The sequence below is a fragment of the Anopheles coluzzii genome, chromosome 2 (assembly GCF_943734685.1).
Source record: "Anopheles coluzzii chromosome 2, AcolN3, whole genome shotgun sequence".
NCBI classification, from domain to species: domain Eukaryota; kingdom Metazoa; phylum Arthropoda; class Insecta; order Diptera; family Culicidae; genus Anopheles; species Anopheles coluzzii.
The window spans coordinates 122,025,053-122,047,538 of NC_064670.1; the positions used below are offsets into that span (position 1 = coordinate 122,025,053).

The 22,486-nt window shown below is 47.3% G+C and overlaps 1 protein-coding gene across 1 annotated transcript in view; it reads left to right on the forward strand.

Moving 5' to 3' along the window:
* Positions 1-22,486, forward strand: part of LOC120947847 (ecdysone-induced protein 74EF-like) — a 215,061-nt gene that overhangs the window by 100,096 nt on the left and 92,479 nt on the right.

Genomic DNA, 22,486 nt, shown 5'->3' on the forward strand with positions numbered 1-22,486 from the left:
GCCTAGAATCGGTTCGTTCGGACCGGGGGTAACGGTTTTCCGATAAATTTAGGAACATCTTCGCCACTCTTTGCCCGAGACAGTTGCCAGGAATGCGTACTATCGCTGATTGTGTGTGTGTGTGTGCGTGTGTTGTTAGTGCCACGAGGCAAAGCACTTGACCCATAACTGTTTGCGATAATGTTTGCGTTTTGTGTATTATGTCTGAAGAATAATATTTATAGAAAAACAATCGCTGCACTTAATGGTTTTTGGTGTATTGGGCACGTCTGGAGTTGAAAGACAGTTTTTCGATGGGTTTGTTGGAAGCTGGTAACTGGTTCGCAGTATCTGAGATAATGATCATTGAACATGATAAGGATCAGAATAAGTTTAAGTTTAAAGAATGGCATAACACATTTAATACTTTCATCCTATTTCGAAGGACACTACACATATTTGACACAAAGTTTAGGCAAAACTAGGCATCTTTCACCTACATGGTTAATTGAAATTTGAACGTTAAACTGCTCTTTTTCCGTAGCTGTTGAATAAATCGTGCTGAATAAATTGTAATTTTGTAACGATTTCCCCTAAAGGTCATCATTCATTCCTTTCTCTTAACTAACCAACACCATTGGCTCGAAGGATCGTCCCACTGGCTTTAACCATTACAACATCTCCTCCACAACATGCTAATACAACGCCGACTCCGATTGTGGCGCTTCCGGCAACTGGAGCAACCACTCGAATCTCATTTTATCCCTCTACTCCCATCCGGTCGGGACCGGAAATGGGCCCCGGACAAGATTGTTGTCTCTTTGCACGACCATTTTCGTCCTTTCCTCAGCGCCCTATTGTTGAGCCACTCCCCGCTTTGGTGTGTGTTTGCACAGGCACAGACACTTTCCTTTTTCCACGAATCTCGGTGGCTGGCACGTGGTACTTTAGTGGGTCTTTGATCAAAGGTTAAATAGACCGAGATGAAACACCAGGTTCTGCATTAAGGACGGCTTCGCGGACGGATCCGTCTGCCCTCGGGGGTAGCACGCCTCGGCTCGGCCAATATCTCTGCGATGGGCTAGTCCTTTGCCAAATCCCATTGGCCGGCGTGCCGGCACGGGGTGTCACGGTGTGCTCTTTTTATTCTCCTCCTTCGCTCACCCTAATAGATTGTTCGCGAAATCGTTTCCGTAGGGCAAAGCAGCAGCAGCAAAGATCTTGTTTGACCGATTTTAGATGTGGGCGAAACGGAAGCGTGACAGCATTATCATTGCACTTTAGCACCGGCGGACGGTTGTAATACAGTTTAAAGAAAGCGAAACGAGCCCTGCAGATGGGAAGCTGACTGTGTACATGTTTTATGAAATGTTGAAACCTTGTTTCTGCGGTTTTGTTTGATGTTGTGGCCGAATTTCTGTCCTGTTCGCTTGCCACCATGCCCCGCAGTGACTAGTATTTCCCGTTGATTTTCCATTAGAAATGAATTATGACAGTAAAATTAAACGCATCTTCTTTGTTGAATGCTTTTTTTGTTGTTGAATAACTTCAACCTGCTTTGCATTGCCTCACCTGCCTTGGCATCGAACGGTTCCGTTGCTGTAAAGGACAGCTCGCCTTGAAAAGACTTCGGAAGCCAACCCCGAGGCGCGGTTGTTGTGCCGCTACCTTGTGCCGGATGTTTTGGGGCCCTCCCCCAAAGGACAGGCCGGGGCCGGCTTTTTCGATATCAGCCGGTTTACACGAATGTAACGGAAGGATGAGCCGCACGTGTACGGTGTACGGGCCCAATCGCCGGAAGGAAGGATGGGCGCTTAGGCCTAGTCCTCCCCAACCCACGACAAAACCATCAACATGGCTGAACGTTTTTCTGCGTACTCGTATGCATGTGCCAACGACCACCGGTGGTCCGATGCTTCCACCTATCATCATTATCCTGCCCATTTCCTGCTGTTGGAAGTTTTTTTTTCTTTTGTTTTTGCTTCACTCCTGAACCTTTACCGGAGGCTACGAAGTGAAAGATTTTGCTTTCATTCGCCACTAACAAGCAAAGTTTTTGGCTGGGGCTTTCCCTTCGCATTCTGGCCGGCTGCTGGTCGGGATCGCCCCAAACGGGGCGGAAAATCTGTACGCACGTGAGCTTGCCAGCTCCAACTCCATCATAACTCGCGCGCGCACACACACACAGTCACACGTACTTGAGACAAAATTGCAACAAGTGGTACACGCCGAGTGACTCAGAAGATTCCAAGAATCGCGCAAGACGCAGCAGCGGTCGAAGCGGCGTCTGGAAAGTTTTACTGGTGCGACTGCTTCCTCCCCGTTTGCTGGAAAAGAAAGCGCGGGACGTGGAGGAGAAAAAAAACGGATGTACTGGACCACCCCAAAAACAACAGACACCCAAAGTTGTCTCAATGGTTTGCGATCTCCTCCCGCTCGTTGGAGATGGCTTTCAAATTATACGCAAATAAATTCTCAACCACTGGCGGTAGCGGCTGAGGCATGATTTACGCCCCTCCCTGTGTTGAGCTATGCTTTGGAAACAATCAACTTGCCGTGTGGGAAAGTGTGCTTTGCTTTCAGCTTTGGAAATCACCCCGCAGAAAACTCCCAAATGGAAAGTTCTTGCTCGGTGTCTTTCGCTTTTTTTGGTCGGGAGTGATGATTGATTTCGTTAAAAGAGACGTTACACTTCCACTCGCACAAAGTTGGGTTGGCTTGAGCCACTTCGTCGTCTCGCCCACTGTCTTCAGGTCACGGAACGCACTTTTCGGCTCGGGTCATTTGAGGTACAAAGTTCAGTGGAGAGGTGGAGGGCGGAGGGTTCAGCGGTGATAAATCCCGCTCTAGATTGAGCGAGTCCGGTCGGTGCCTTGATGTAGGTGCTTAAGACGTCGGGATTAATGGGAGGATTATTTCGACAGGCATTGTGAAACTTTTCGCCTTAAAATTGCTCATCCTTACCTTTGCGGAACAGTTATTGGAGTTTGATTGAACGTGCAGAGCAGAGTTTAGAACGTTTCATTAACAATGTATTCTCTTTTTTAATTGCAGGTGAGTTGATTGAGACACGACATAACTGTCATCGAGTAAGTAAATAGCATTTCGAGCAAACAAGAACTTATTGAGTAGTACTATATTTTTCCAATAGAGGGTGCTTGGTATGGCTAAGTATATCTGTCAAAGATCTATGAGTTTTTTGAGTTCTTCTGAAGATCTATGAGGTTCATACATTTAGATTTAAATGAATTATTTAATAGCAAAATCACTTCTTGAAATTTGGTTTTACAACTTCGTTAATATAGTGTACAATATAAGACAATTTTAGGAGCAATACTCAGAGCGTTATGAGTTATTTAAGCCTTATTATGTGTTTTTGGTCGCAAAAAGCTCACCTAGCTATAAACACATCTCCTGTACGTTGTGTTCCAAAAATACACCATCATAAATGATAATATGGCATACCATAAAAAACCACCTTCCAGACAGTGCAGGTGCAGGGAAGACTTGGAAGACTTACGCTGGAAAAGATGAACGTTCCTTCCCCAAAAATAGGACACTATTCTTCCATTCTCCCCTCAGTCTATGACGGTGGTTGTGGTGGGAGAACCTAGGGGGGGAAAAAGCACAAGGTAACGTTACCTTCGAGTTTAGGTCGCGTCAACGATCCCGCCGAAAGCGATACTTCATCTTTAATGCACACTACTACCATCGAGACCATCCCGTCCAGCCAGGCAAAGGGAGAAGCTGGTGCCACGGTGTGTGAAAGTGAAACGGCTCCCTTTCGGGCATGGGCGACTTACGTGTCGCCGGATGCAAGACGTTCACTGACCAACCTAGTCACACCTGTTTTGCTTAGTCGCTGGCCAAAGCAAGAACAAGAACGGCGTCGTAGAATCGCGACGAGTGCGTTCGAGGAAAATGCTCTCAAAAATTGGCGTTGGAAAATGCAACACGAGACAACAGCCACAGCAGCAACAAAATAGTTCATCTTGAGCACTTGGCTAAAGTACTGGCGGTAGACGCCACTGACGGAGCAGCACGGTGTTTGCACAATTCTTGTTAGCTTTGGGCAGGGCTTTCGAGTGGAAGCAACCGTGCTGGCAGTAATCGCCATCGTCTGGTGTCGAGGAAATCGATGTCAAGGAAACGGCGGCAGTGGTACATTGTTCTGAGGAATGGCGCATAAACATGAACCAACCCACGTGTGTGCTTTTTTTCTTATTGGTTTTATCCATTTTGGATGAAAGGTTCCAAACGATTCTTATTGTATTCCTAAGCTAGAGCACCCAGAGACATTCGAGAGAAAGTAATACATTGGGAAGTAATTTGGGATACAAATTTGAGCTTTTTTATTGAAATAACACCAGTTTTAAATGTCATTCCTGTTGAAATTGTAAAAACACCTTCAAAAAGCAATTTACACCCTTAATGTGCTATTGTCACCTTGAAGTCATTTCGTCAATTTATGATCATTTTAAATGCCAAACAATTGATTAAAGTCGAAATTGTATACGAAACATGACAAATTCCTACATTTACATTATCATTTCCATTTAAATACAATTTCAACAGCCCATAACATTGAGCCGCTTCTCCGAACACCTTCTTCCATCTTAAGCAAATATGTGCGAGCTTCAATTTAACATGCCAGCAGAAAAGGAAAAATAGCAAAAAACTCCCAAGAATCGAACATAATCCCCCAGACACCTAGATCAGCCCACCTGAAGTATCATTCGCGACGCGAAAGTTTTGCTAAACAAAACACCATACCTCCCCTGACACAAAACACTCCAAAAGATGCTGGGCCCGGGGAGGTTAGCGGGGGTTCTCGAGTAGAATTATAATTGAAGCGGAATTCATTAAGGGATAATGAGAGGAAGTATGCGCGATTGCGACGATGGACCGACCGACACAACCGGCTGGGACGAAAACAAACAGACCAGCCCGCTCATAAGAAGCGAACGAAAAGAAAACACTCCTTCTCGCTCCCTAACCTCGCCAACTGCATTCCAGCTACACCCGCGCTACACCCAACCTGCATGAGTGATGGGGCGAAAATGTTCTGCGCGATGTTGCACGATCAGGATGGCAAAAGAAAACGCGCCATCGCTTGCTTTTCTCGGTGCCCATCATCGCCGGCACCGGGCGTCTCCATTTTTTCGTCGCTTGCTTCGCTTTTTTGGGTTGTTTTTTTTTCTCCTGTGCCAAACGATGCTGCCTCTACTGCTCCAAAACCCCTGCCCCTGAATGTTGTTTCCTCCCGACCAAAAGTTGTGCAGCTCCTGATATTCTGGCGCTCGCGTCTCGAGTGAGCGGAAATTAATTTTTTGGAAGAATGCTTCTTTCGCTGGAGCAACCCGAGACATTTTTGTCTGTCCGTTCCGTGCGCGTTCCGCGTCCACGCCGCTTCTCCGGCAGGCGCTTCCGAGTGGTTGGCTCGTGTGCCCCGAGAGGTTTCGTGTTCAGCCCGGGGACGCTCGCTCCCCGGGTGTCATTGAACCCCCGGGAGCCGGCATGGTGAAAGCGAAACCGAGAACGGGCGACAAACGATTTTGGTCCCTTATTTTCGGTTCCGATTCTTTTGCTCGTGTATACTTCTGGCCGTTTGCATTCACCTTGCAAAAACTAGAACATGGCCTGCGGGGGGCGGGAAGAAGACGACGAGTGGAGGGTGAGAAATGCGCATAACTTTCACTCCTTCTTTTATGCAGGCTGCTGCTGCTGTTGTATTATTCCTCTCGTTAGGAGTCGATTTTTTCGTTCGTTGCAAAACTACTCTTACCTTTTTATGTTCCCATTTGCGTGGAACACCATCGCTGCAGACGACATACCCAGTCACTCACAGACACACACACAGGCACACACATATGGGTAGCAAAATAAATAAATAAAGCTACCTATGCGTCCCACCCGCCCAACAACACAACAAGCGTGTACATATACACGAGCTTTATGCTGCAGAAGCACAACATCATTTGGAATACATCACAACACATCCAAGGAGGCGCCCAGGCACAGATGCTACCATCTGGCACGGTTGTTTCGCGTGTCGCGCACCGTGCGTCGTGTTGCATGACCAGGAGAGCAGGGAGCTGGGAGGGCAAAACAGGCAGCAATGTAATAATAAAAATCAAGCGCGAAACAGGTAACTTATACATGCTGATGTTCCCGGTGCGCTGTTTTACTTTCTTTTTTCGGCTTTTGCCATGCCACTTTGCCTGCTTGGTTTGGGTCGGTTCGGTGTCGTTGGCTTTTGGGCGGGCTTTATTTGACGTTTCACTACATAGTTGCGACAGCCGGAAAACGGATGCGTGGATCTGATCGCGCTTTGACGGACAGACGGCTCCAGCCGGGACTGTAAACGCTGTAAAACGCTCCAAATGGGAATTGCAAAGTGCACAGCGGCGTGTGTTGGCGTGAATGGAATGATTTATTAAATTTCTCAAATTTATTAAATGCCGGGCATTTGCTGCTTTCATGCGATATGGCTCCATCGTCACCTTAGGTTCAATGTATTCGCCCCCTTTTCCGGGCGGACTGCCACGGAAAAAGGGAAATTCCCGTTCTTTGCTTCGTGTGAAATTAACTTGTCAAGCAATTTTAACACTCCTTAAACACACATACATTCAGATGTGCGGTTTTTCTTCCTCTCCTGGGCTGGAGGCCATTACTCTTGCGGCCATTACTTGGTATGCTACAGGTCCGAGACACACACAACAACAACAACAACTAAAAAAGGCTCCCATCCACACCCGAGATGCCGAGGTCAATTCAATGAATATTTACACACGGGGCGGTCGGGTTCGCGTGTTGTCGCGCCAGCCCGGATGGCATATTTTACCTTTTTAACCATTTCGATTTGTTTTTTCTTCTCTCCTTCCTCCCAACACGTTGACCAGTCAGACCTTACTCAAAACGCTACGGGAAAAGGAGCACAAGAGCGAAACAAAACCAAAAAACAAAAAAATCGAGAACAACTCTTTAACAATTCAATCGCAACGGCGATGGAAAAGAGTACAAGCAAGCTAAAGGTGGAAAAGCGATAAAAGAAAGCTCATTTCTTTCGCATTCCATTCCATTCTTCCCGCAATGGCAACACAGCACACGGATCATGCATCAATCCACGTGCTTCCAACGCTGCTCGGTGCCGCCTCTGCTGCACTGCATTTATTTCGAGCATTTCCAACCAAATAATTGGATGGCTAGACACGTTCTTCCCGTTGCCGGGGCGTTCTGAGGCTACAAGCGATGGCAGGGATGGCTTAGAAGAGGAAACAAGCAATGTAATGTAATGCCACGCATGCATGTTTCTTTATCAGGCTAGACATTGTAACATTAATGAGGAGGGTTTTCTTTACCAAAAATGCGTTCGATTGTTGACATTCAATCACAAAATCAAGTGAAGCATGGCTCGCGGCACGTGTTTGTCTTGTGCGATTGATTTAAAATTATCAATTTTTTGTATTATTTATCTTTTTTTTCAATTTTCTTGTAGTTTTGGCAACATAAAAAAGCTTTTATACTGTTAAGAACTCCCATCACATTATCCATTTCTGTGCCAATCAATGGTTATTGCGTGTATGGGCGTGTTTCACACAGTCCATTGCTACCTTCCATTGCTCACCCCACCAAAAAGCGATAGATTGTACATCGAACAGAGTGTACAAGACAAAAAAACACACACAACTCACGGGGAAAACTAAAAGCATAAGAGGAAACGGTCGCTTTCGCTGTGTCGAACAAATCTGTTTAGCTAAAAGACTCACTTGACATTGACAGCAGCTTACGCTGTAACGGACGGTTCCCTTCAGTCAGAATGCTGTCTCAAGTTCATCCTTCTTCATGCTGGCGGGGTGGAAGCAAGGAGGGATGCACAGAATCCCTATCCTAGCCTTTTGTCCTGCAGCAGAGTAAAATCACCCCCACACACACATACGCACACACTTTTAGCACAGTTGAGCACTCATTGGAGTGGAGCACTGTCTGGCTAGCTCTTGTCTGGGTCGTCGTCGTGGTCGTTGTTGTGGTGCGTTTTGTACGTTGCTTCGAGATGGTACAACGGGGGTGGATGCTAGTACATCCCCGACAGCCCACACACACACACACACGGACAGCATCGGTATCGCGTTTCCGTTTCGACAGCGAATTAAAGTTTTGGGCAGGGTGGCGTCCTGCGAGTGGGTGTAGTTTGAGCTGGGCGCTGGGAGCGTCCGTGTCCGTCCAAAAAGTGGCAAAGCTAAGCCCGGTGCGCTAAGGCGCTGTCGCTCACCTCAATCGTCTCGTTCGGCTGTGCTGTGGTCTGTGCGTAACAGGTTTTATGCTGTACCGTACGGAGGCGGGCTAGAGAGCACTGCTAGGGAGAGGAGTTTCAGATCAAATTGAATCCCTTTTCGAACCACTCCGCGCGCTACCATTCTCACTCCACCCGATGATGCCGATTTCGGTAAGCTGTCAACACGGGGAGGGGGGTTGGGGTGGGATGTACTGTAACATAAAAAAACACAAACCCCCAAACTCCGGCGTGATGATCGAAGCAACGGTAATGCTCGCACCCTTACGGTGCCGTTGCTAAAGCTGATGGATAATACATCCTCACGCGCCTCACACGTCCCCCGGAGAGCGTTAACAATCAGTTTGATAGCAAGAGAGATAGAGAGAGAGAGAGCGAGAGAGAGCGAGTACATGTGTGAAGCGCCAACCGCTTTCATGAAAAGGATATCTGATGATGAAGGATAATTTTCATCGCAGATTGACTGACACACGCTCACCGTTTGTTGCATAAGGATAAGCCGTCTGGCGGGCAGGAGATCGGGAAGACGATGAGACGGCGGAACAGACACTTGGAAAATAATGCTTCATCTATGGATGAGGTTTCATAAAGATACACACACACACACATACGACGCGTAGGTACAGACAAATCACAACATCTCGTCTCGTCGTCGTTGCTATCCATGGCACAAGCAGCAATTGACAAGCTAGTACGGGCAGGTGAAGACTACAACAGGCACTTCATCACACCTTCCCGAGCGTTAATCCCTTTCAAGTGCGATTAAGCTGCCGAAAATTGTACCAAACACCCAAGGGAGGGGACGGGTTTGCATCGCCGTCATGATAATCATGACGATGAGAAAGAGCAAAGAAATGAGCTAACGCAGCCGAAGAAGCGATCAATCCCTCAAACGGTTGCGGCTAGTGTTTCATAATTATGCAACTCAATTATTCATTTCCTCCTTCCCCAAGGCAACGCACGCACAAGATTATCCCTGTGGTGTACAGTAGCACCAGCAACAGTAGCAGCGCCCTCTAGGTGACGAAGGATTATTCGTCTGGGATGTATTGTTTGCTAGCACGGGCGGCTTGTCGCGGTATGAGACCCTTTTTTCAAACACTCATCAAAGGGTTTTGATGGTTTGGCGGTTTTAAGGGCGTGCGATCGAAGTGTGATCGTTTGTTCTAGGCGTTTTTGCTTAACAGCAGGCTGTGGGATTGAAACATGAAACGCAGTTAAGTCTGAATCATTTATTTCTTGCCGATACATGCACACGCGATGGAAGGCTTTTGTGGTGGTTTTGCGGTGTTTTGCCAGGGAATGGGTGAAAATCAATCTTTTCGGGGGAGCGAGTTTGAACGATTTTGGAGGCGGGAGATTTTTGGAGTTTAGTTACTGTTAAGGAATTAGCATATACTCAACGTCTGCTTTCCTTTGATATGCGACATTTGCGTCTTAGAAGAATATGATGTTGTCAAGAGGTTTTGTAGGTACAAAACATCAATCAGATCTCGTGTGTTGGAAGGATTTTTACGGCTCCATGTTGTCAAAATGATGTGTAGCACGTTGTTTCGACCTCTTTGCTATAAAACGTTGCTATGAAAATCCTAGAAAATCATATTGTAGGTGAAAAATACCACTATTGCTTCACAGTAATGCATTATTTTTGAAGCAAATAATTCAAAACATAAAAGAATTTGCAAAGATATATAATTAAAATACAGAAATTGTTGTAAATTGTATATAAGACACCTTTTAAGGCTGACTTTTGTTTCAATGAAGCAAAAATGTCATTAAACAAGTAAAGAGTTTAAATCATTTCTGAGCCAACTAATGATGCTACCGCCCTTTTAAAAGTCTCAAAATTACCCTTGCAACAGACTGTTTCTTCTCTTACTTTCTCCCCATTAAACTTAGACCTTCCTCCATCGACGTAATAACATTTCCCTAAGTAAATAATAATTCACCGTACCACACCAGCTTGTCGGTGGCCGCCTCGCCGCTCAACCACAGTGCAAACAGATTTTTGAACCAAGTTCACCTCACCGTACACGCCCATACATACCGACCCGATCCGATCCGATCCGACCCGTTTCAATTCAATTAGCTCACACAAAATTGTTTTAATGAGCTTCGCTAAGTAGCGCTTTGTACCCCGTCAGTGGATATCGTCGTTGACTTCCTGTCGCTTATTCGGTGCGGTAGCTCGAAACACATCCACCACCATCCAAGCTAACCACCACAATTTCCACCACGATCATCAGCCCGGTTACTGGTTGATTCAATTTTTGGGAGGAAGAAGTGTTTTAAAACGATGTTCCTATCTAAAATGGAGGAGTTTTTGCGGACCAGCGGAAGAAATTATCTATTCCAGCCACCAAGTCGTTCGTTGGGAAATGAAGGTAAGATAGACAGGCTAGGACGTGGTCCTGCCAATGCCGATGCAACTATTACACTTGTCACTTGACAAAGGAACTCAGGGACTTGACACATGGAAACGGGACACGGGAAAGCAGGAGTCGCGGCTGCACGAGATTAGAAGGAAAACTTAATTAAATTCAATAACCTAAGCGCTACCGCAAACGTTTTAGCCACCCCGCAAAAGCAAAAGGAGTAAAAGCACACTCACACTTTCCTCCACGCGCTCGGTTGGAAAAGCGGATTTTCATGGTTTGACGCCATTACCTCGATGGCAGAAAGCGGTAAAAGTGAAAAGAGAGAGAGAGAAAGAGGTAGAGAGGTGAAATTGAGGTCGGTCCTGGCTGCAGCCAGGATGTTTGCTATCTTCCGTTTCCCATCGTGCACACGCCGCACACTGGCGGCAGCTCGGAACATGGCAAACTTTAACTTAATGACACATGCAGCAACATTTCCCTTTCCGACGGAAAGGACGAGCGCAGTGTGGCGTGAAGAACAAAGGCGCTTTAGCTGCTGCTGCTACAGCTACTCCACGGCTGGTCGTTGGTACGACCACCAGAAGCCAATGAACTCTTTAGCTCCAGCGTCTGGTGCTGGTGCTGGTGATGGTTGCCACTGGTAAATTTTAATGTTTGTTCCAGTGGTGGTTTTTCGGGGCGCTTTTCACCCAGGTGGAGCAATGCTTGCTAAACGCGTCTACGCGCAGTGATAAAGCTCCCACAGGAACTTCTGGTCGTTCTGGCGGTGAAGCGCTGAAGACTTTCCATTAATGGGGCGGAGAGAGAGAGGAGAGAGAGTGAGAGGCGCGGGAAATGAGCGAAGGGAATACAAATTTATGTTCATTAAAGTTTAAACGATTTCATGAATTTGCACTTTACCCGAAGATGCAGCTGGCAGCAAACGCACACGCTGTTCGCTCACTCACTCAGCCGCGCTCCATCGGAAGATACGAGCAAGTTCATTGAGTTTTGAGCCACCCACAACCAACCCACCCAATCGGAACACCTTCAGCCGACGGGAAAGGTTCAGCCAGCAAATGCTTAGTAATTAATATCCGAACCGTTTCCGTCGGACCGAACGATGCGGTCAGCAGATGGGCACGCGGAACAACCCTCTAACCCGCCCCGCACGAATCGGACCGCACCGAAGACATTTTACATTTCAATTAGACCGACTTCTGACCGCTCGTTGGGTCGCGTTTGGGGCTTCCGAGCCAACTTTCATCTCTAATTTGTTCAGGTACTTTTACTTTTCTTTGTGCCTCTGCCTGCGCCATATTCTCACTCCACCTGAAGCATTTCTTCTTCTGCTGGGAAGCAATGTTACAAGGATGTCTGAAGGTCTGATGAAGCTACGGTATAGAAATCCCGCCCGCAAACGGCACCACCATCACAACAAGTGTCGTTGACATTTCCGCTTGCTTGTGCCACTGCCGTTGTTGACGAACCGTGGCGTGCTGCATACAGGCCAGGCGTCGCCTAACCGCACGAGCAACGCGGGAAGGAAATGTGTGACACAAAAAGAAACACGATTCAAAGGACTCGGCAGCCGCGGAGAGTTCCGCTTCGCCTGAGCAAACCTAAGGACCTAAATGGGTGGCAAAAGACGGGGCGGAGGGGAAGGGAAAACCGGACGGACCGAAATCGAAATGAAAATTTATTAAATAGAAGGTTTAATTTGGCGTGTAGTAAATGGGGCGAGGGGGTTTTCCCGGTTTTCTTTCCCTGGGATGGGTTTTTTTGGGGGAACTTTTGCGACTCAAAACCCAGGGTTGATGAACCGTCACTGATGACGGTTGATTGTTGTCGTGTTGCCGTCGTTGTGCTGGATGTTGTGCAGAACGGGATGGATATGGGATGTGGAAAATGATGAAGTTGAGGTTTGAATAAATTAAATGTTGGAAGTTTGAATGAAATACCGAACTGTTCATAATGATTTGATGCTGATAAGTGCATAACTTGCAGTAGAGCTGTTAGTGGAAATTGCAAAAAAGGAAGAGAGGATGTAGCAAATTGTTCATTTGATGTGACAAAATTGCGTAAGTTCACAAATGCTTGATTAACTCTGTGATCGAAAATTCCAACCAATGCAATGTTCTGTTTTGAATGAGTTTGTGAGATTTAAAGACACTTTTGTGATATTGACTGCATCAGATACCTCACTACAGTACAATACCAATACTCAATGTCACAAACCATCCAGTTGAAATTACAAATGTTCTTCTCAACCCGGAGGCCATGCCCTTGTTTTACTTTCCAATTCAAATACTGCTCTTCTTGTTGAATAGTTTTGTGAGTTTAAGGGTATTTAGAATATCAACTGACACTGTTACTCTGAATTCAAGTTGACGACATTCTTTCAAACTTTCAAGTAACCAGGTGTGCTGCCAGCACTACAAAACATTCAACTTCAGTTCGAATCGACCTGCCGAACCCAACCAATTATGACAATCGACCACGTTGCGATCATAAACGTCCCGTCGCTTGCCCTGTTAAAATACGCTAGAAAGTGCAGCCGTTAAAAGCCAAAGAAAATGATGTCTCTGCTACCCGGGTTGCCATCGGGCTTTGCGGTGTGCATTGCGGGTAGTGATGGCGCAAAGTAGACTCCCGCCCGGTCGTAAAGGATGATTCTTATTTCCTTCCATTTTCCATTACCCTCCCCCTACCCCGCTTTGTAGTGTAGTTGCCAGTCAGTTTTATGCACGTCCGTATAAAGAAGCTCATCTTATCACCATTGCCGATGCAGTTTGCTCAAAAAGGGGAGAAAAGGCTTCCAAGCCAGCACGTTGTAGTCGTTGCAGTCGAATGTAGCGTATCTTTGCCATCGTTTCATACCGTTATTGAATCACATTGGTTCGTGCTATGTTTTGTGTGTGTGAGTGTATGTGCCAAACCATCACTGTCTATCGCCATAGCTGCCATCATCGTTACAATCATCGCTATCATCATCGTTGGGCGCGATGGGTCGTAACGCTCGCTGCAGGACGACATTGCCCCGAGAGCAGCAGCTTTTTCGCAACACCCCAACCGGGACCAATCTTGTTCGATGCAATAATGATCAGTAAAATCATTTTAACCGGGTTGTTCCTCTTTGTGTACGCCCCAGCCACCACCACCATTCCCGTTCGATCGCTTTCCAATGTACGAGCGCGGCAAGTCGGTTCATTCGCACTCGTTCCCCGTTCGGTGCAAAGCTTTTACCAGTACCGTGTTTCCCTGTTTATCTCTGTGTATGTGCCGTTCGCTTTACGGCCAAAAAGGACGATCGGAAAATTGGAAAATAAACGCGCAAGAAGCAAGCGTGCGAGGTTCCCACGGTTTCGTGCACCGTCACCGTTGCAGGGCCAAGAAGAAGAAGAAGAAGAAGTGTTTGTCGTTCTGCTTCGTGTGAATCCTTTCGGAAAGGGGGCGAACAGGTGAGCAGACGGTAGACGGTGCAAGGGGTCAAGGTAAATATAGAGCACAGCGCCGACGCTACTGCCGTGCCAGACGGTGTGCTGGGGCCGGGGGTAATACTCAAACACACACACACGAGCGAGAGTGGGCTTCCTTCTGGGTGTTCGTGGTCTGTGCTGTCGTTTGCCTTGTTCGTTTCGCTTATCGGTTGGCGTAAAACTGCAGCCCGTTGCTTCTGGCGCTTCTGGTGCGCCCCCACACCAGATCCTCCCAGGCTCCTGCTTAGTTTTTACTATCCAGCTCTCCATCGCGAACGTGCTGCTTCGTCTTTCGCTTCGTCCTTTTCCCGATCGTTTCCCGTGCGACGGTTTATCGCTTTTGTAGCACAACACAGCAACAGAGCACCGACGGACGATGACGATTGCTGTAAAACGTAGCACCGGTTCGTCTATGGCCATCTTCCTCCACTCGCATACCGGTTCGAAGGACCACACACTGCCACAGGGGTTTGCGTGCCATGTGGAAAACGGAAGAAGAAGAAAAAAAAACGTTACTCCCGCGTCTCAGGGACACAAAAGGACGCGCAGAGTTCGGTGCACGGTTCCCATTGCTTGCCACCCAAGCGGCCACGATGTTTGTTTCGCATAAAGATGGCGCAGTGCTTGTTTCGCTTTCAATCAAACTCTCGCTTTCTCGTTCCCGTGGTTGCCGGGTGTTGCGAGGAATGCGGTGGAAAGGCAAAAGTTTGGTAAGCAGCAAGGGAAGAAACGGGCTTCCTGGCCGATGTTGGTGGGAATTTTGAAGGACGTTTATGAGCGTTGACTTTTCTTTCCAGTTGGATATGGGAATAGGTTTCTGATTTGATTTTTTAGTATTTCTAATCTCAAAAAAACACATTTAAAACCTTGAGTAAAATCATAGAACTCATTTTTTTTTCTTCTCATAAATTGTATCAACCGTTCTCTTCAAATTCCTCAAAAATATTGTCCAAATAATTCTCATCTTCTCGCCTACTGTGCCGTTTCGTCTAGCTGCCGGCTTGCTTGTTCGCTTCCATCCCGACCATAAGCTGGCAGCGTGCCATGATCCCGACAATTTGTGTTCATTTGTTCCGACTGAATCCGACGCCATCCTGCTCTTCAGTGCTTCCGTTTCGCCTGCCCGTGCATCCTCCCAACCAACGCTGCCCACTAACTAGCAACATACATTCTGCTTTGGCTTCGTTCATTCCACTCCATTCCCACGAGCGTCTTGGCGTCCTTTTTCCTCTTCTTGGGGGCGCCGTTTTCTTTTCGGCCCGCCGCCGTCTGCCGGCAGAGCGTAAACTTTGCAAAGGAAAGGGACGACTTCCGTTAAAGCTTTTCCCATGCACCCCCCCATCTCCCCAGTGGTGGTTGGGTAAAGTGAAAGTTGCTGGCAGCAATGGGAAGATTTTCGCCGCCGACGGCGGGCTGGGTGGGTGACGCACCACCACCGTGTGAATCCTGCATTATTCCTCGCAATGGTTGATGCTATTTTGGATTGAAGGAAGGATGAAGCATTTACTTACACTTGCTCCACGGGGCCCCAGCGTCTGTGGGCGTCTCGTTTTCGGTGAAGATGTTCGAGCTGCAACAGCATCAGCATGTTGAACCACCACCACCACCATAACGCTCTGCCCAAGCGCCGGTTCGAATAAACTCTCGTCCTTATCATCCCGATACCGCGCTGGCGCTCGTTTGCTTTTCGGGGTGCTGCTCAAGCATTTATTACTCAACGAGAAAACAGAATCCATGCTTCCCTTCGCCGTTTGCTGTGCCCATCCATCCTTCCTTCCTTCCTTTTGCTCGATTATTTGGATCTCGCCTGATCTCGTCGCCGGGAGAGCGCCCGAGCGGTTCGAACCATTCCTGGGCCGTCCTTTTCGTCCTTCACGAAACCACGACCAACCTTACCAACGCTCGGAGGAGACGTTTCAATTTTTAGGGGTGCATTAACCTTTTCCCTCCTAACCCTCCCGCTCCAAATAAAAACCCACCCTCAAACCATCCCGGGTATCGGGGAGTCGTCTGCTTTGTCTGCAGTTTGGCTGCAAGCTTCCCAGCTCCTCCTGCTCGTTTGCGTTCGCTCGTTTTCCCTGGTGGCGTTGGTTTGGATTTGGAGCCCGTTTGTCCGTTGTAAGGATTTGCACTGTACGCTCCCCCTCTTGTTCCAATCGAATCATTTACGTTGAGTTCGTGTAGAAACTCTCCGTTCTATTCCCCTTTTGGCTAAATCCTTTACTTACGGGATACACCCAAACAAAACAAGCATTCTCTGCTCTGATAAAGAGTGAGGAAGCAAAGAGAGGTGGTGGTTGTGATTCTGATTTCATGCGCAAATAGATGCCTTGTGCCTTTGCTGCTTCTGTTGCACGACACTGCAGACACAACAACCAGCACTAGAACAGGTCCTCCGCCCGGTCCACCCAAATTCCATTTTCATTTCATCCCACCCCAGTTTCGGGAGGCAAGCGAAGGAAGTGCTTATCACGGTGCTAGAGGGGGGGGGGAACCCCATTTCCCATAATCATTCCAGACCACGGCAACGCCAGGCATACATTACGTACAGAAAGAGGGAACGAAGGCGAGCGTTTTTCGTCGTTTCGATGCTTCAGGGAGCGTAAATGGTTGGGGACGGGCAAAGCGGATTCGTTGCACACATGCGAAACGGTGGAAGATGTTCAGCAGTGTGCATTGTGTGTGTGTGCGCTTTTCTTCCAATGCACTTTGTATTATGAGGGTTTTCGTTCTTACGAAGAGGAAAGCTTCGACCAAAATGTACATTAAATGAAGTTAAACAGAAATTATTACATAAAACACCCACAATTACCTATTTTAGGCTGTAAAAGTGCAGACTTTGAAGAACACAAATCGAAGCATCGTAATGTTTAATTTTCTTTCACTTCGTCATCTTCCCATAAAACTCAACTCAAATTCCTGTGAATGAAGACACAGTTTCTTAAAACACATCAATAACATTCGTCCATTCATCTCATTGGCAACCCGTTTCCTTTTTGGCTTTGTAGCCGACAATTATCGATTCAAGAATGTGCTACCACGAGGGGCGTTTAACGAAAGAGAAAAACCCCCAAAATTGGGCCCAAATTCCGAGACGAAACGGAAAGTTGCTATAATTAAATTTCCATCCTCCACTCATTTGCAAAAAAAAGGGAAAGGCTTTCCGATACATCACAAGCAGCAAGTGACTTCGCTTCTGCAACGGGGGTTGGCCAAATTTGATTCCCATCTGACGGACATGTTGTTTTGGGGGTCGAAATGTCGAAGCACATACGTGGGTTGATTGTGAAATATGTATTGCGAAACCGTTAAAGGGGTGCTATACATTCAAGGGCAACGGTGGCAGAAATGAAAAGCAGAAAAGCATCTCAAACCTGAAACCTTCCATGCAGAGCTATGAGGAAGAATTGCTTTAAAATCCCTTTTAATTACTTTAAATGGATACTATTTCTAATTTGATAAGATCACTAATCATTCCTTTCTTTACTTCTTTTCATTTCAGGTAAGAATCGCTTCACTTCAAAGGCCTTTTTGACCAATCCCAAAGGATCTCCGTTTAAGTAAGTTTGGAAGAATTTAAATCCCATTTTGTGCCAATTCGGACACATGTCTTCAGCCGAATAATGCAATTACTTGCATTAAGTGTGTCGCCCATCAACCACATCCCCTCAGTGTCGGATGTGATCTGGTTAAACCTCCACAAGGGGCTTCCGGCAAAGGCTTTGCTTTCATTTCCGTTTCCCCATCCCCATCCCCATCAACACAGTAAAAAACACACATCTCAAGCAGTCGGTCGTCGGCGGAATCGGAATCGGAAACCACTTAAACCACTCGCCACCCCAGCCCCTCCCTGCCAGTTCGATCGGTCGAGGCCAATCGATTTCGTTGCGTATAATAAAATCTAGGCCACCGGAGATAAGTTATGCGTACGGCGGTGGTTTTGTCGAGTGTGTGGCTGTGTGTGCGGTACCGAAGCGTCACGCAAGCCGCAAGCGCGCAAAGCGCAAGTTGTCTCCATGTCTGGTCGGATTAATCTCTCCGTGGCAGGGCAGCAGTATGTGCGCTGAGCATGAATGATAATAAAGAAGCAAAAAACACACACACTCACTCTACCAAACCCACCGTGTTGACCAACAAACGGCAGCATTATGCAACTCCTTGGTGCAACTCCAATGCTGCCCCGAGGATCGTATCGAAGCGCTGCCCTGCTCCGTTGGAAGAATTTCTTCTTTCTTTCAACCACCACCTTCCCTTCTATTTCCATACAGCCAATGGTGACACCAAAAAGGGTTGGGCGAGGGGGAGGTGATGCTTGTTTACCCACTCGATGTACGCAATGTGCGCAACGCCGGAAGATACGATCCACCGCCGCGTTGCCACGGGCTTGAGCGGACCACGCTGAACCATCGCCCGTACATATCTTCTGGGCTGTAAATGCACCACCCTATCTCTCTCTCTCTCTTTCTCTCTGACACACTCTCACATAAAGAGAAAGGGGTAAATGCAGTCCGGCGTATGCAACACCCCGATACGAGTGTCGGGCGTCGAGAGTGCAACGTGCGCAAGTGAGCACCGCAGCGGGCACCACCGTATTTCAGTCAAGGTCCGGAAATGTAAACCGGAGCTATTGCACCCTCCCCCCGAAGGGGTCTGATAATTGCCCGAACGCGTTTCGCCGATAACGGTCAACTTCATTGCGTTGGGGAGTGGGGGGGGGGGGGGTTTACGAAGTTTTTCCTGTCCATTATTTACACATACTCACAGGAGGGTGAGGTTGCGTGTTGCACAGGGAGGTGTTTGGGAAGAAAGGTGATTGAAGGTATGGAGACATTCTACGAAAATGAGAACATGAAAGGGAAATTATAAAGGAAAGACAGTCACATTGATGTGATTAAGCTTAAGAAAAATTACCAAATAATTTGTTAAAAATCATATTTTTTCAATCATCCTTACTAAAACGGTACATTTCAATGAGCGAATCTCATCTTCAGCCAATATTGCTCTCCTTACAACGCCTACGATGGGTTCCGGCCTTGTCCGCCGTCACCAGACGCACGGTACACGTGACCGTACGCAGCACCGGTAAAGCAGCACGAATATAAAGATGAAGCAACGCAATGCCAAAACAGAAGTACAAGAAGCAGGGGAAAACCCCTGCCGAACAGAAAGGGCTCTAAAATTACCATTCATTGTGCAGGCCGGATTGTCCCGGGCGTGAGACACCGGTTCGATCAGTCATTCGGCCCCAAAAACCATCACTCCCTCCCCAAACGAACGCTGGCGGGGCTGTCGGGAAGTGGAAATTTCCAATCGTTTTTCGGCGAAGGTTTCTCCCGCCACCCCTACACCTAACTGGTGATTTTTTTTTGTTTTCGTTTTGTATTGCAAACGACACCTAAGCCGGGGCCGATTTTACGTCTTACGTCATACGCGCGTCAAAACATAAGAACTCGATTACACTCCCGTGCGTGTTTTACGTATGGCGTTCACGCACCATCCAAGGGGGGAGGCGGGGGGTGATATATAAAGGTGAGAGTGCACCCAACTCCCCCCTTGGAGCGGCCGTTGCTGCACCGCTGCAAACTGTGGTGTAAATGCACCACGAACCGTTCGTTAATCGATTTGCTGCGGGACGGGAACGGGTTGCTACGCGCACTCCCCGTTGGATAAGCAACGAAGCAAAATGAAGTCACTCCGATCGCGTACCACCGCTTACCACACGGGAGGGCAGCTATTGTAAAAAAAAAATGCTCATTAAACACCCCTCGCGGGTGCGGGTGCCCGCTTACTACTCGATCAGCAGAGCACCCGAATCTCGAACGAATGGACGCAAACAAACAAGCACCCAAGAAGAGTGGTCGAGTGAGAGAAAGAGAGAGAGAGAGAGAGAGAGGATTAGGCCATTTTGTTCGCCCACTCCAAAAAACAAAAACCCCAACACACACGGGGAGGGTAACCAAAACAGAACACGAAAAACAAACGCTTTGCTGGTGCACTTACCACCACCACTACTACTTCCACCTGTAATTTGCTAGATCGGCCGACTAAACACGGGCATCTAAACGCAAACGCAACGCACCAAAACGTCAGGCGTGACATTGACACAGAAAAGGTGTAGTGCGCCCGTGCTTTGCGCTCTTTCTATCTCTCTATCTCTGTCGCTCCCATTTGCGGTGTTGCTGATGGAATTTTTGTTTGCAACATGGTAAACAAGCGGATCGTGTGTCCAGCTTGACATATTACATACGTGCGAGCAGGTTATGAGTAATTGTTTGCGAAGAAAGGATCAACACACAGTTCACACAATGCATTTTTAATGTTTGTCGTGCAATGATTCTTTCATTTTTAAAGATGTTTTTCCATAAGAATTCATGATTTTCTGTAAAAACGGTACTTCAAGAGCTTGATCCATTCCATTGTAACAAATCAACCCCACAATCGATCGTTGTTTCAGCTACCAAAACAATCGAAAATGTGTACCATGACGCAGTAACATTTTGTTCAAGGCAGTGCAACAATACGCGGGAGCAGAGTGTATGTGTATGTATGTGCCAGCAGAGGCTGGCAAGCAGAGTGTATGTGTGTGTGTGTGTGTGTGTGTGTGTGTGTGGGGGTCTTTTGGAACCCCAAAAACACACATCTGACCGTCAATCAACCCCCGGTCGGCTGCAATCTGACCAAAGCGGTACTAAGCACACCTTTCGCCAATGCCAAATTCGATGGTGTTGTTGGATGTCCATGAGCTGGGAAAGAGGGAAAGAGAAAAAATCAAAACACCAACCCTACCTTCACGTAGCCCGCGTTCGTAAACAAAGATGATGCAACACTTCATGTCCTTTAAGGTTTTCCTATTGCGTTTCAGGAAAACATTCTTTGAGTGGCATTGGTTTTGAGCTCTTTGTGGCAAAACAACTGTGGCATTGAGGCTGGTTTTATGGAGCTTCTTGGGCCTAGGTTAACATTAAATTCGTTTCACTGGAAAGTATCCAGCAGGATGGATAATCATCTCACTTCCTGTACCCATCAAACCAGGCGAATGGACCTGCCCTCGTTTCACTCTCTCGAGAGCCATCGCTTTTCATGCATATCAGTACATGCTTCACATGGAGCTCGAAGCTGTCGTCGTAAATCTGGTCAAGACGATGAGCAATGGTCTCGAGACCAGGCAGGACCATAAAATTAACCCCCTCCTGGCAGTGCATAATGATCATTGGAAGCCACTGGATGAAGAGGGAGCGAAAGAGAGTAACTCGTTTTGTCAAGTGGGCATCACCGCTGAAGGATGATCGCCCTCAACAGTTGTGCAAAGCTGGAGCACGACGTACCGTTTCCCATAACCTGTCTTCTGTGGATGACTTTGATGAGTTTTTATGTGAGTTTGTGCTTATCCAAGACCAAGTTTTGCATACGCAGGAAGATTGCAGGTGCATCGGGAAGTAAGATAATAGTAGTAGTAGTAATCTACCATTCGATCGGCCAGCAGGCAGCGAGAAAAACGTGTTCATTTCACGTCAAACAATCGTATCGAGGCATCACTTCAACTTCCTTTCGGCATTTTTTCCTGTATAGTGTGTTATCGTGCTCAAAACGACAACAAAAAAGTGGCATACAAAATGAGGTGATTTTTCGCGGAAGATATAAAACGGGCGTAGTGTAACCTTGAACACTGTTTAGTTGATGAAACTGCCTTCCTTTATTCTATGGAGGGAAATGAAAAATCGCATCATAGCTATCAATTACACCTGGTTAAATCGGTCTCTTTCCTTTGTCAATGCACACCAAACCACATGCTGAGCTAGTTGTTTCTTTGTAGTACAAACGAGTGAAACCTCGTATCAATCTCATCCATATACTGAAGATGCCAACCAAGAAAGTGAAAAGCACAAAAACAAGTTTCTCCTGATAAGCGCCTTTTTTGCACAAAAGACGCGCGCGCGCGCTCGCCAGGTTTTTTGCACAAGATGCATCATCGACGGACGTGCCGGGTCCTCCCAACCTCATCTGTCCGCTCGCCACAATCCATGATGAGATGAATTCTGCGATCTTTAGCCGATACACTCACACATACACACACACACGTCTCATTAAATTGTAGTAGTACCCCGCGTGCTTACACGGCAGCGAAAAGGGAAAACACACGGGGAAAGCGCATTCTCTACTCTATGCCCTAACGCGCGCGCGCTTCTTCTCGATAGCCGGCCTAGAGTCGCACGCATCCGGGAGTAGGAGGAGTAGCGCGTATCAAAGTAGATGCGAGAAGGAGGAACTTTTCCTGCCGCCCGGGGGGGCGTGCGAATTCGTTGCGCAAACATGCCGCCTCCCGCTTCGTCACAGTTAATGTATGTGTTTCAGTGGAATAATTTACACACCCTGCGCTA